We start from the raw sequence: 4700 nt of genomic DNA, 5'->3' as shown, positions 1-4700 counted from the left end.
TCCATGGACCCTGCATGTCAGCAGGGGACTGTTCTAGCTCATAGAGGTTCTGTAATGGTGTGGGCAGGTGCAGTTGGAGTGATATGGGACCCCTGATATGTCTAGATACGACTCTGACAGGTGACACGTACGTAAGCATCCTGTCCGATCACCTGCATCCATTCATGTCCACTGCGCATTCCGACGGATTGGGGCAATTCCAGCAGGACAATGTGAGACCCCAAACGTCCAAAATTGCTACAGAATAGCTCCAGGAACACTCTTCTCAGTTTAAACGCTTCCGCTGGCCACCAAACTCCCCAGAAATTAACATTACTGAGCATATCTGGGATGCCTTGCAACTTGCTGTTCAGAAGAGACCTCCACCTCCTCGTACTCTTATGGTTCAAATGGCTCTGAGCACTATGCGACTTAACTTCTGAGGTCATCAGTCGCCTAGAACTTACAACTAATTAAACCTAACTAACCTAAGGACATCACACACATCCATGCCCGAGGCAGGATTCGAACCTGCGACCGCAGCGGTCGCTCGGTTCCAGATTGTAGCGCCCAGAACCGCATGGCCACTCCGGCCGGCGTACAGTTACGCTCTTATGGATTTATGGACAGATCTGCTGGATTCATGGCGTCAGTTTTCTCCAGCACTACTTCAGACATTAGTCGAGTCCATGCCACGTCGTGTGCTCGCGTTTTCGCAGGGCCCCTATACGATATTAGACAGGTGTATCATCTTCTTTGGCTCTTCAGTTTATTATTGACATACAAAAATTTCTCGCTGACAGGGATCCAATCCGAGACTTCCAGCTTATCGCAAGCGGTCGCTTTAACCAATTCGGCTATCCAAGACTGACCCAAATCTCCACATCACATTGTCTATATCGCTATGCCATCATCGGTCATCAGCTAAAGCTCGCAATCACTATGAATTCGAATCCCGCGCCCGGCAGAACGAGACTACGAGGTAGTTAAGGAAAATCCTTTCGACTACTTTCGAATACATCGTGGGAGTGAACAGTGATCAATGTTGTTACAAATACTTACTATCAAAAACAGTCTTGATCGAAAATTATTTATTCCTGTGACCAGTTTCGACTACAACTGTGGTCATCTTCAGACCAATGAGTAAGAACCTCCAACTGATGGTCGTGTGATTTACCAACAGAAGGAGGTTCTTACTCAATGGTCTAAAGGTGACCACAGTTGTGGTCGAGACCGGTCATCAGAATGAATAATTTGTGATCAACACTGTTTTTGATAGTAAGTATTTGTAACTGATTCGGACCTCTGGTAAACCTGGTTCGAGTCCCGGTCTGGCACAAATTTTCATTTCTCGCTAACAGAGTAGTACTTCTTTAGGTAACACAGGCGGTGTCAAAGAATTCGTAGACAGTGAATTAACCTCAAAAAAACTCAACGAGCTGCATCTGGAGCACAATAGCACACAGTTGGAAGCGTTAGACATACACTCTCGTGTTTCGTTGCTTCCGTCGTGCTGGAAGAAGAAGGGTCGTCAACCGCTAAGTAAGTTATATTTGTTATTTTTTGTACTCTCTTTGATGTAATTACTAATTAAAGATGGAAAAGTATTTGATCAAAAATATGACTCAATATTCAAATTTTATTTGGTGATTAACACGCAATTCAAATAAAAACAAAATGGATGTTACTAGCGAGAGTCGAACCAAGTCCTTCGCGGTTGCAAGACTTACACGATATACACCCATCTACCACCGGCCCAGTTAAAGTCTTAACATTTTTCGTAGTTAACAGCACTCAAATCTTAAGATTTTGGAAGACGAAATTTTTTCGAGCTTTCTGAGAAGTGTGTCATCATACAGCTTTAGGAATTTGATGACTAAGGCACTAACCTAATTACACATCTTCATCAACATTATATTCCGCAAGCCACCCAAGGGTGTAAGGCGGAGGGTACTTCAGGTACCACTAGCCTATGATTCACCCTCCTTATTCCACTCACGAATGGCACATGGGGAGAATTATTGTTGGTAAGCCTCCATATTAGTTCTAATTTCGTCAATTTCCTCATCGTGCTCAATTCGTGAGAAGTGGGATGAAGTAATGTGTCGTCCGACGCTTCCCAGAAAGTGCACACTGTCGCTAATGCGCAACGTCTTTATTGTAACGTCTGCTACTGGAATTTGTGGAGCATCTATGTAAGGCTCTCGCACCGATTAAAGGATCCCGTGGCGAAATGCGCCGCTCTTCGTTGGATCGTCTCTGTCTCTTCTATCAGTCTTGCCTGATAAGGATCCCAGGATTGATGAACATTACTCAAGAATCGGTCGAACAAACGCCTTGTCAGCCCTTGCTCCGTGGATGAGTTGTACTTCCTTAAGGTTCTTCCTATGAAAATTGGCAGCTGCTTTTCCTACTGTTTGTTATACACTATGTGAGCAAAAGTATCCGGACTCCCCTAAAAGATACGTTTTTCATATTAGGTGCATTGTGCTGCCACCTACTGTTAGGTACTCCATATCAGCGACCTCGGTAGTCATTAGACATCGTGAGAGAGCAGAATGGGGCGCTCCGCGGAACTCACGGACTTCGAACGTGGTCAGGTGATTGGGTGTCACTTGTGTCATACGTCTGTACGCGAGATCTCAACACTCCTAAACATCCCTAAGTCCACTGTTTCCGATGTGATAGTGAAGTGGAAACGTGAAAGGACACCTGCGGCACAAAAGCGTACAGGCCGACCTCGTCGGTTGACTGACAGAGACCGTCGATAGTTGAAGAGGGTCGTAGTGTGTAATAGGCAGACAAATTGGAATTTTGTGGTAAGGTCTTACGCGACCAAATTGCTGAGGTCATCGGTCCCTAAGCTTACACACTACTTGAAGGACAACACACACACCCATGCCCGAGTGAGGACTCGAACTTCCGACGGGGGGAGCCGCGCGGACCGTGACAAGGTGCCCGAGACCGCTCGGTTACCCCGCGCGGCTAATAGGCAGACATCTATACAGACCATGACACAAAAATTCCATGCTGCATCAGGATCCACTGCTAGTACTTTGACAGTTAGGCGGGAGGTGAGAAAACATGGATTTCATGGTCGAGGGACTGCTCATAAGCCACACATCACGCCGGTAAATGCCAAACGACGCCTAGCTTGGTGTAAGGAGCGTAAATATTGGACGACTGAACAGTGGAAAAACGTTGTGTGGAGAGACGAATCACTGTACACAATGTGGCGATCCTATGGCAGGGTGTGGGTATGCCGAATGCCCGCTGAAAGTCATCCGCCAGCGTGTGTGGTGCCAACAGTAAAATTCGGAGGAGGTGGTGTTATGGTGTGTTCGTGTTTTTGTTGTTTTGCCTGGCACTATCAGAGCATAGTTGATGTTTTAAGCACTTTCTTGCTTCCCACTGCCGGCCATGGTGGCCGAGCGGTTCTAGGCGCTTCAGTCTGGGACCGCGAGACCGCTACGGTTGCAGGTTCGAATCCTGCCTCGGGCACGGATGTGTGTGACGTCCTTAGGTTAGTTAGGTTTAAGTAGTTCTAAGTTCTAGGGGACTGATGACCTCAGCTGTTAAGTCCCATAGTGCTCAGAGCCATTTGAACCATTTTTTGCTTCCCACTGTTGAAGAGCACTTCGGGGATGGCGATTGCATCTTCCACAAGGATTGAGCACCTGTTCATAATGCACGGCCTGTGGCGGAGTGGTTACACGACAATAACATCCCTGTAATGGATTAGCCTGCTGAGAGTCCTGACCTGAATCGTATAGAACACCTTTGGGATGTTTTGGAACGGCGACTTCGTGCCAGGCCTCATCGACCGACATCGATGCCTCTCTTTAGTGCAGCGCTCCGTGAAGAACAGGCTACCATTCCCCAAGAAACCTTCCAGCACCTGATTGAACGTATGCCTGCGAGAGTGGAAGCTGTCATCAAGGCTAAGGATTGGCCAACACCATATTGAATTCCAGCATTACCGATGGAGGTCGCCACTAACTTTTAAGTCATTTTCAACCAAGTGTCCGGATACTTTTCATCGCCTAGCGTATGTGGTCATTCCACTGTAGGTAGCTCTGGATAATTACTCCTACATATTTTACGGAAGATAGTGTCTCCAGCAATTTGTCATCAATAATTCTGTAAGTACGAAGAAGACTGAAAAGGGCAGCTCTTAAGGACCCCGTGTAAGAAGAGAGTGAGGGATAAGGACAATTATACACTAAGGTAAATAAGGTTACGGGTCATCTGCTGATATCGTGTCGGATCCTCTTTGCCTCATGTAGTGTAGCTATTGCAATTGGCATAACCAGTAGTCGAAAGCATCCTGCAGAAATACTGAGTTTCTCGACAACGGCTGAGAAGTGCATCTTGGTGCTTTGCCACATTACACCTCTGGCCATAAGCTTTTATTATGCGCAGTATGAATCGAATCTGAATTTCACAATTGGCGGCCTCCCCTTGTGAGTAGTGAAATCTTTCTCTCGAATTCTCCAGAATGCTCTTCAAACTAATCGTGAACAATTCTGACCCATTGACTCGGGCACTGTCATCCACAATTCCATCGTTATTTTGGAACGTGGAGTCCTCGAATGGCTGAGAATGGTGAAGTAGCCGAACATAACCATTTCCAATCAATGACCGGTTCAGTTGGACAGAGGAACCAGTCTACTCCAAGTAAAACCAGCCCACATCATTATGGAGCCAACACAAGCTTGCAC

The sequence above is a fragment of the Schistocerca piceifrons genome, chromosome 4 (genome assembly GCF_021461385.2).
Source record: "Schistocerca piceifrons isolate TAMUIC-IGC-003096 chromosome 4, iqSchPice1.1, whole genome shotgun sequence".
Lineage (NCBI taxonomy): Eukaryota > Metazoa > Arthropoda > Insecta > Orthoptera > Acrididae > Schistocerca > Schistocerca piceifrons.
Note: the sequence above shows the minus strand (reverse complement) of the source record.